At 34.7% G+C, this 9,777-nt stretch overlaps 3 long non-coding RNA genes across 6 annotated transcripts; 1 reads left to right on the top strand and 2 right to left on the bottom strand.

Annotated features, from left to right (window-relative positions):
- Nucleotides 1-1,296: 1,296 nt before the first annotated feature.
- Nucleotides 1,297-2,806, bottom strand: LOC148696178 (uncharacterized). Its single transcript, XR_015963501.1, has 2 exons — nucleotides 2,299-2,806; nucleotides 1,297-1,933 (listed from the first exon to the last, which is right to left on the bottom strand). It is a non-coding gene; the product is annotated as an uncharacterized LOC148696178 (long non-coding RNA).
- A 2,564-nt stretch (nucleotides 2,807-5,370) lies between these two features.
- LOC148696177 (uncharacterized) lies at nucleotides 5,371-7,407 on the top strand. The gene is made up of 2 exons (XR_015963500.1): nucleotides 5,371-5,776; nucleotides 6,229-7,407. It is a non-coding gene; the product is annotated as an uncharacterized LOC148696177 (long non-coding RNA).
- On the bottom strand, nucleotides 6,067-9,552 carry LOC137709806 (uncharacterized). 4 transcript variants are annotated; one of them, XR_015963498.1, is made up of 8 exons: nucleotides 9,235-9,545; nucleotides 8,998-9,136; nucleotides 8,658-8,851; nucleotides 8,275-8,325; nucleotides 8,074-8,154; nucleotides 7,012-7,070; nucleotides 6,550-6,736; nucleotides 6,067-6,418 (listed from the first exon to the last, which is right to left on the bottom strand). It is a non-coding gene; the product is annotated as an uncharacterized LOC137709806 (long non-coding RNA). The 4 variants fall into 4 exon arrangements; XR_015963497.1 differs by having other exon boundaries at nucleotides 6,550-7,070; nucleotides 9,235-9,552; XR_015963499.1 differs by lacking the exon at nucleotides 7,012-7,070 and having other exon boundaries at nucleotides 8,074-8,157; nucleotides 9,235-9,541.
- Between the last annotated feature and the right edge of the window lie 225 nt (nucleotides 9,553-9,777).

Here is a 9,777-nt window from a genome sequence, read left to right as displayed (position 1 = left end):
TCTTTGGCATCCCCCTCATTTTTCTTGGATCAAAGTGAATATTGATGGCCTTGCTAAAGGTAACCCGGGTTCTGTGGCTTGTGGCAGGGTTTTTCGAGATTATGCGGGCTATTTTTTTGGTGGTTTCTCTCTAAGCTTGGGGCATCGTACTTCTTTCTATGTGGAGCTCCATGTTGTCATCCTTGCTGTGGAATTGGCTCACGCGCGGGGTTGGCAAAACCTATGGCTTGAAAGTGACTCTTCTAGCGTGATATCCTGTTTCGCTTCTAGATCCTTCTTTCCTCCTTGGTCACTCTAGACATGCTGGAACAATTGTATTCTCCGATTGCAAAACATGGTTTTTCGTTGCTCTCATACATTTTGAGAAGGGAATGTTGTTGCTGACAAATTAGCCAATTTAGGGCTTCTTTCATCTTTAATTGTTTGGCATTCTGCTCCTCCTATAGAGATTCTTCCTCTTCTGAACTCAGATTTCTTGGGTATGCCAGCCTATAGGTTTGTCTCTCATTCTTGATGTGTGATTTCCCTTTTTTACCTAATCTTTTTGGATTTTCTTTTTTCGTTTTGCAACTTGTCTTGTAGGTTCTTACCTTTTAAGGTTTATAGACGGGTTTGGGTATATGTCCACCCAATTTTCAAAAGGGATAAGGCGTATGTCCCCCCTCTTTGTATCTCATTTTTCTTGTTTTATGAGGGGTAAGATTTATATTCCCCCTAACTAGGTGTAACTTATTTTTTCCTATCAATAAATTTACCTCGTCCTGTCGAGGTTTTAAAAAAATAAAAATAAAAAATAAAAATTCGGCAGCAACCCAACAAGAAGGAATAAAATTGAAAAAAATTAGATTGTTCGGCCCTATGCCACCTAACATTTATTGGCTCTCAGTTACCTAACAGTTCACGCCCAACATGGTTCGACATAGTCATAAATTCTCATAATTGAAAATGCTAAGTAGACAATGTTTTAAAACCATATTTTATAGACTACATGTTGTGGCGGTTAATAGTTGAATTATTTCTTTAAATCATCAAGAAAAGAGGAAGAGTAAGAGTTGATTTATATTTGAGATTGAGACAATAGTAGTTTGTTGATACTGACTGGTTCCAATTAATGTAAGGATTTGTTTTTTTAAATAGGTGATAGTGTTCACTGATCATCCCCATAATCTTATTTCTAAATACAAATAAGGGGGACATGAAGGCTCATTGATGGAAAAACATAGCAAGTAATAGAGGAATAAAAAATCAATCCCACTTACAAAGAAAACATATGATAAGAATGATCTGAAACAATAGTAACATGAAATCAAGTTACTCGTGATTATTCAAATCCAAAGTTAGGTAAGTGATTATAAATTATCAAGTCATCTAGTGACCGACACCCACTCTTACATTAAAAAAAAAAAAATAGCCATCTTAGGTTATTGTCAACATTATGATCCACTATTATCATTCATTAAACTCTAAATAAAAGATTATGAAACATTGTACTATTTACATGCACCAACGTTCAGCAAATACATATGGTTTCATGTTCCAAGAAAAAAACTAGTTCAGGAAAAATCTCAATCCGTAAGCTCATTATGATGGTAGCTGCTCAGTATCCAACATGATCTTCTCCGGATTCTCTTGATGAGAATCTTGAGAATCTGTGAATCGTGTTCGTTCATTATACATCGTATGATTAGTTTTTGTTAGGTATTATTTGTGTTTAATTTTAAATAAAAATATTTAAAATAATTTCAAATAGCACGATATACGATGAACAGACACGATTAACGAATCCACAAAATCAACACAAAAAGAATCCGACAAGAATCCGAATTCGCTTAGTATAGCATCTCATAGTCTCAAGGACCTCTTTGAAATCGCCGTGGAACAATGTGGTAGGGAATTTGGATGACAGCCTGGAACAATATCGTATCTCAAAGACCTGATATTCGTAAACACTGTATCAGCTTTAAAAAATCCAGCATTAATATATTAAATGGCAACGAAACAGAGTGTCGCATTCAACTTTCACAATATATAAAAATAAAAAATTTGGTTGTACAGAAGTCCCAAAATGGAGGCTGCATACAAAAGCCAAAAAACGAAAAATCAGGTCCCCTGAAATTGAAAACAAAACCAAATTAAACACCCATATGCAGCCGAATGGAACACCCACATGCACGATCCGAGGGCACAAACAAAGCCCCCAAAATCAGAAAAGACAAATTTGAACAGAAACCCATCTGCAAATCCAAAATCACAGAAAAGAAATTGAAACACCTATATTGAGAAAGCCGTAAAACTTACCAGGAAACGCTAGCTTTTCTAGGTAAATTTTTTTTTCCGGATCCAATTGAAGAACCAAAAAAACTTATACTGTTTCGGTGGTTTTTCCGCAAGAAACTGCCGTTAGCAATTTGTGAGAGAAAGATCCCAAGGTCGAAGAGCCAGAGAAAGCGGCGTTTGAGAGTGAAAAAAAAAAAGCAAGGGTCAAGAGTGAGAGAAGCAGAGAACTGTGAAAAAAGAAAAGTGGAAACGGAAGGAAAAAGTTGAGATGCGATCGATGCACAGCGATGATCGAATCGTGGATGAAATGGGCAAAACAAGCTTTTCATCGTAGAAAAGAGGAAACAAGGCAAACAAAGAAGAAACCAAGGGCATTTCCGCCCTTTCACTGTTCAATAATAGTGCAAAACAGAGACAGAGGAACCGAGTTTAAGCATATAGATAATTTTGTCGAACTTGAAATCTTTTGCAGTAAATGAAGAAAACTACAAGTCTGCATCTAGAGGCCTGGACCATAAGGTAAAGTGAGTCTCTTCCATTATTGTCCTTTGGAAAAGGAAAAGTTGTGGAAAGGTGTATAGATTCCTCAAAAGAAGACTCTGGAGGCTAATATCATCTCCAACTAAAAAGTTTAAACATAATTTCGTTTAAAATTATAATTTTGCGAGAAATTATTTTTAAATGAATAGTATTAGACCCATATTCATATACCGTCTTCAATTGAAGGGGCTAAATACAACCCTCTTAGTAATTTATTAGTTTTCAGTTTATATTTTAAATTGATTGGTTAATTTAATTAAACTACCATTAGACGTTTTCAAATCTAACTGTTAAATTTGAATAAATTATTATAAATGAGAGCAGGGCCAAAAAAAGGCTAAGAGAGACGCTACATTCGGCCAACCTAATACCCACTGGCCAAAAAATTTTGATTTGGTAGACTTTGTAGAATTATAACCTAACCTTTAATTGGAAGAATTTTTAAACTAATCAAATCATTTTTTAAATTTTGAACCTTTAATTCTTTTCATTGAAGATAGCCTAAGTTATCGAATCAGCGTCTAAGCTGATGCAATCAGTCTTGCTTTTTCATATAAATCCCACCACTACATGTTTCCTTTCACTCCCTTATATAACAAAATAAGAAAACATTTTTCAGTAAGGTAAACCACTACTATTTTTCTTGAAGATATTAATCTCCCAGCACAATCACACTAGTGAGCATCTTTTGGTAATAGGAATCCATCCCTTTCGTTTCTTTTTGTACCAAAACTCGGTTGTGACTTTTTGTAGCCAAGATGCTCTGTCAAGTCGTTTAAGTCAAACATGGAGATAAAGTCTCTGTCACACTTGTATTCCCATAGCACAGTTCTACCCATGTAAAATTCATCCACAAAGTAACACCATGGTGGATTTTAAGTGTGAACTCATTTAGGTCAGCTGCAAGTCAATAAAATCCCATGTCAATCAGTTGTTATCTACCTCATCAATAAAACCCCACACTAATTTCTCTACTACAACTTAGTGTCAGTTTTTACACATACCACCAAATAGACAGTAAACTAAGCAATACACAAAAAGACTCAAATAAAGAAAAAAGGGTTGAACCCACCAATACACGAAAAGACTCAAATATAGAGTTTTTACACATACTATCAAATGCTGATTAAGTGACACGTTGTCGCTTTCGCTTTAATATTAATAATGAATAACTTAGCTGTTAGCTCATTATTCATTGAGGAATTTGAAATCAGTGTCCAGACCGAATGCTCGTTCTGTTGGAACTCTCAATCTAATCTTGAAAGAGGGGAAGGGAGATCGATCTCAATTTTACATACAGAAATCAACACATATGGAAACACTTTAACAACCACCAAAACCCAATGTACATGTATTTCTTCCAATCTCTCTCCTTTAACGACCACACCCAAAAAAAAAAAAAAAACCAACAATAACCACCAAAACCTAATTTACACGCATTTCCACAATTCTCTCCAAATACTACCATAAATTACTATTTGCTCGACGAAAGTTTGCCCAACAAACAAAATTTGGGCGGGCAAAGTAACTTTATCCGACCAAAAAACAAAATTTAGTCAAGCAAACATGGTCAACATTTTGGTTCTTTTAGATACTTTAGGCCATCTCTAACCCTTGGACTAAAACCTAAATTTTTTAACTCAGAAAATTTAGGTATTAATCCAGAAAATATTTTTTTTGCTCCAATGGTTTTGGGTTAAAATTTTAGTCCGAGATTATTAAAGAATGATTTTAGGCTCAATTTTTTTTTTTCCAATAACTTTTTTCAAAATAAAAATTATTGAAATTATCATAATTTATTTTTGGGAATTATTATTAGCACTCCAAAAATCTCATTCTACATTCCTCACAAGTGTATTTTTCTTTCTAATTATAGAAAGTTTGGAGTACCAAATGAGATTTTTGGAGTGCTAATAACAATTCCCTTTATTTTTATGACATTCACTAAATCAACCCCATGAAACAATTTATAGAGTTTTTTTGGTGAGGCAGAAGTCATAGGTTTTATTCTCGTCAAAAGCATTGTGAAACTTAGTTCGCCCTCACCCCATGGTGTAGATAATATCGTTTGATAAAAAAAAAAAAAAAACCTTAATTTGGGTGTGGCAGCCTTTTAACTCTAGCCTAAATTCTGGGTTAAATTTGTGACGTCTAGATTTTGTGTAGGGCATTCTTTGTCAAAAATTGTAAATGGTACTACACATGATCTAGTTACAATGTCATTATGGCATCAATGCTGCTGGAAATAATCACTCAAGGGTTTGATTTCACATTTTAAAAGTTTGTTCATGCATATGCATTTCATGCTTATAATTCCAGTTCATTTTGTCTAGTAGTTCTGTCCTGTCGAAATTTCCCACTGCTTTCCAACAAGCTGGGCACTCGCTTTAAGACATCCCACATGGGCCAACTGACATTTTTTTTTTTGAGAGTGGATTTTTCACCCTAGATCTTTCTAGATTGTTTTTGCACTTAACACGTGTCATTTGGTCCCTTTTGTCTAAAACATTTAAGCATTCCATAAAAAGGGGCTCTAGGATCCTTTTGGTTTTTGTTTAGGAAGTTCATATTTTTCTGAAGAGTGCGTTTATAGTTTTGAGCTGCCTCTTGTGTTCTTCATTAAAAATCCTAGCCACAAAACCACATTAATGCATTAAACTCTCAATCATTTCATAATAGGGTTGCATTGTCTTTATGGTTTTTTTGGTCAGGTTCTTCAAGTTTCAAATCTATTTAGTCACCCATTTTTCGGATTCATGTTAGTTTCTTCCCTAAACTATTTGACTGGAGAAACTGACTAGTCGATTGAATCCATATTTCATGTTAACTTCATCATAACATCATTTGCATTGGTTGTGTTGGTCTCGGTGGCACAAGGTGAATAGCCCAGGGAAAGGAGCTGCCATCTTTGGGAAGACTGAAGACGTCTCCATATTGTGTGAAGTAAATTCGCATAAAGGTAAAGTTGCTCTGTAGATTAGATCTAGAATTAAGCTTGTGGTGATACTTTGTAAGAAGCTTATCTACACTAGTGAATTGGACTCAGTGGAGAGTCCTTGGTTTTTTAACATAGATGTGATTTTTTCCGGCCAAAAACTCCATGTGTTATTTATTATTTTTCTTGTTCACATATTTTATTCTTTGCATGTGATATATGACCTCCGTGATTTGCAAATAGATATGTCTATGCAACTAAGTTTATAAGAGTTAGAATGTATACTGAATTGGAGATTAGTTAACTAGGAACACTTCAATAAACAAGTTTTAATTGATTAATTCTGCTGTTGGCAAACTAACAAATTTGATCTGAGTTGACTCATGTTGCTGACTATTCAATCAAGTATATTTAGATTTTTAATTACAGATTATTCCGCCTGGTACTAATTTTCAGTACATTTCTCCCCCATGTAGCCGCGCTTCCTGTTGCCTTTCTTGGTGGAACATCCAACACTGCAAATGGACTCGATGTTGTTTGGTGAAAACCCTTTCTCATTGTTGAAAACAAATTAAGTTAGCAGGAGCCCCCCCGGCTGTAATATCCCGGGACGACAAACTCAAGTGATGGATCAACCTCTTCTGGGTACTCATTATCTTCTGCATTCTGCAACATAACCAGTATACTATCAACCATTGATTCATATATTCAAATAGCTAGTCTAAGGTAATACATAAACACACTAAAACGCACAAGCGCGCACACACACACACATATTAAAAAAAAGGAATTCAAACCTGGATGAGTTCCATGAGGAAGTGAACATCCTTAGCGTAGAGTTTAGCAGAGAGATTCTGCCTGGTGAAGATCCTCAGTCGAAGGGTTGGCCTCTTTCCTTCCAATGTAGAACTTTGTCTTCCTTATCTCTTCTACGTGCGCTTTTCGGAACAGCCAATGACGTATCGATTGCTTCTTTTAGTTCAGCTTTAGTATTTCACAGACAATCAGAAATTGTGACACGTTAGAAATTGAGAATGATCAATATTAGTTTACTAGAAAGGAAAGCCCGATGCTGCGGGTTTAAAATTGCTAGAAAGACTGTGTTTGGAAGATGTAAACACTATGTTATAGAAGAATGGGAAAAGTTGTTTAAGGGAGGTATCCTGGGCAAGGGAAAAGAAAAGGATTGAAATGCATGAAACAAAATTGTATCACAATAGAATTATATTATGAACAAAATAAGGATAGATTGTGTTTACCCAGTGTTTTTTTGCGGGGAAAGAAGTCAAGTTTTGCATAAGTTAGAAAGGATCTTCTTCTGGCAATTTTATAGGATGTCAAATTTTTGCGCGTTTCTCTCAGTGAAATGTACATTAGAAAAGAGTTTGATTAAACATATGAAAAAAATATATATTGTTTAGTATGGTGTAAACCACTGTTCTAAAAATCCCCGCCTAGGCCCCGATTAATGTCTAGGCATTTGAAAATTAAGAAATGACACCTAGACCTGTTGAGGTGCCTGCCTAAGCACCTGCTTAAGTTGTGACTCACTTAGGCAAAAAATAGATAACTTTCATTTTGCATTTTATTTTTTTCAATAAATTGTAAGAAACTTGTTGAATGCTTAAATGAGCACACATTATATGCTTGTTCCCTATGTTTTCATTATATTTCAATACTTTATAATATATTTATCATTCTATTTTGTAGTTTATGATGAAATTATATATATTTTAAGTATAAACAAACACTTATTTACATGAAATATAATGAATTTAGTTAAATCCACCTAGGCGACCGCCTAGACCTCGCCTAACCGCCTAGGTGCTAGGCCCCAACTCGCCACCTGACTAGCACCTAGCTTCTTTTAGAATTTTGGTGTAAACACAAAATTACACGTGTGTATCAGTTGGGTTAGCAAAAGCTTTACAAATGAGATTGCAATTGAGGGTTAAACCCCTCAGCAGTCATATGCGTTCACAGAATGTAGACTGATTGGTATGTGTAAGCAGTAATGATGATAGTTTTGGTCTAGCATAGTTAGCAATATGTGTAGTACATGTATTACCCTAATTGTATCTTAATTATTAATCATTATAAGACTAAAATCTCTCCTCAAGCTTGTAAAGAAGCTTGAGTTTAAATTGATTTTCCTACTTTGAACAAAACTATACCCAGATACCTCAAATAATCGGAATCATACAAAAACCAAGCATCCTAGTAGCTAACTAGGACATGAAATTGTGGTTTCACTGATTATATTAAAAATATTTGGAAATTTTTTAGATACTAAAAAACACAAATGAAGTTTGAAAAATCACCGACTGAATGTCCCAAGATAAAGATCCTTATTTCCGGCAACATTTCCACTCCTGGCTAGCCATCTTTCATGTTGATGACATCTGCTACACAGAGAAGAAACAAAACAAAGAGATTTTAGAGATTTTTATTTGGTATATATCTTATTTCTCATCGATATCTTATCTAAATTATTTTATAAAATTATGAATAGCTAATAAGACCTTGTAATTCTTATGTACATTGAAGCCCCTCTTGAGAATCCACTACTTTTCCTGTAAAGACTGCATTATGTTAGTAATCGATTAGCATTTAAACGCTGTTGTATATATAAATCTACTGAATGCATGATTAGTAGCATGAACGACAACAACATGGTTTGATAGTTAAAATGGTCAGCCAAATTATATGTGAAAAAATTCTTACCCAAGTAAACTAAAGATTCGTCATTTGATTTTAATTCCCCAGCTAATCAAAGACAAACCAAAAATTAAAAAATAAAACCAGCATATGGTATGGAAAATAGTCAGAACAAAAGCAGAATTTGACTAGAAAAAAAATGCACATTTCCTGTAATTAAAAACATCATTGTGTTTTCTTGACAAACCTTGCCTTCCCTTCCTGCTCTGCCCTTCTTTGTTGCAAATATTGTCCCACTTATGCGATTCGTATCGACCGGTCCATCCGTGCCTGGTCAACATACTTTCGAATATGCATTTGCAAGTAAATTTGTTGCCAACGTCAAGCTCTGGCCACCGAACTTATGACAAGTTCCTTCATGCAGCGTTGAAGTTCCAACTCCTGCAACAAAATGCAAGTACTTTCATAATTCTTCCAATTCCTTTCTACATTCAACCAAACAAACACTATGTACTTGTCCAACCAATCTATTATAAACTCCTTCCACGACAAAACATTGTTTTCACGAAAAATTTGAAAATTCCTACCTTTAAATCTGCTCCAGAGGCATACCTTTGAAGATGCATTTCCCAATACATTTGTTGCCAATCTAGCCATTCAATCTGAATGTCAAGCTCTAGTAAGTGGCCGTCCAAGAAATTTGTCGATGTAGGATTGAAATTGCAACTTTTGGAGCAAAATGTAAGAATTTTATCATTCTTTGAATTCTGAATTCCTATCTATATTCAATGAAACAAAACAGATAAAACTCAATTCTGGCAAACCTTTTGTGTTTTCTACCATTCCAGAGTCCTTCTTTGATAAACTAACAGTCATCTTTATAAGCATTGCTAGAATACATTTGCATAAAGGAGACTGGAAACAAAATCCCCAAACAAACGAAAACCGAGTTTACTGGCGACTATTCTATGAGAAAAACAACAAAGGATTTGAGAGGAAGAGAACAACATGAAGACGGACAGAAGCAGAGACTTGTGAGGGATACAAAATGAAACTGAAAGGTAAAGTGAAGAAGACGGAATGGAACCATCAAGATCAACGATCATCAACGTGTGGCGTTCATGGACAAAACAGTCAATTTACTGTAGGAGAGTGGGAACAGCACAACTAACAAATAAGAAACCAAGGGCATTTCCATCTGTTCACTGTTAATGAACAGTGTTATAAAACTGAGTTTTAGTATATGTATAATATAATATATGAGAACGAGAGAGAGTAGTGGTTAATAGTTAACACAAAGTCATATTTGAACTAGACTTATTTTATAGTTAACTTGATACCCGACTTTAATTAAATTAATAGTAATA

The sequence above is a fragment of the Pyrus communis genome, chromosome 6 (assembly GCF_041283825.1).
Source record: "Pyrus communis isolate YQ-2024b chromosome 6, ASM4128382v1, whole genome shotgun sequence".
Classification (NCBI taxonomy): Eukaryota; Viridiplantae; Streptophyta; class Magnoliopsida; order Rosales; family Rosaceae; genus Pyrus; species Pyrus communis.
Note: the sequence above shows the minus strand (reverse complement) of the source record. Positions and strands in the feature narration are given on the sequence as shown.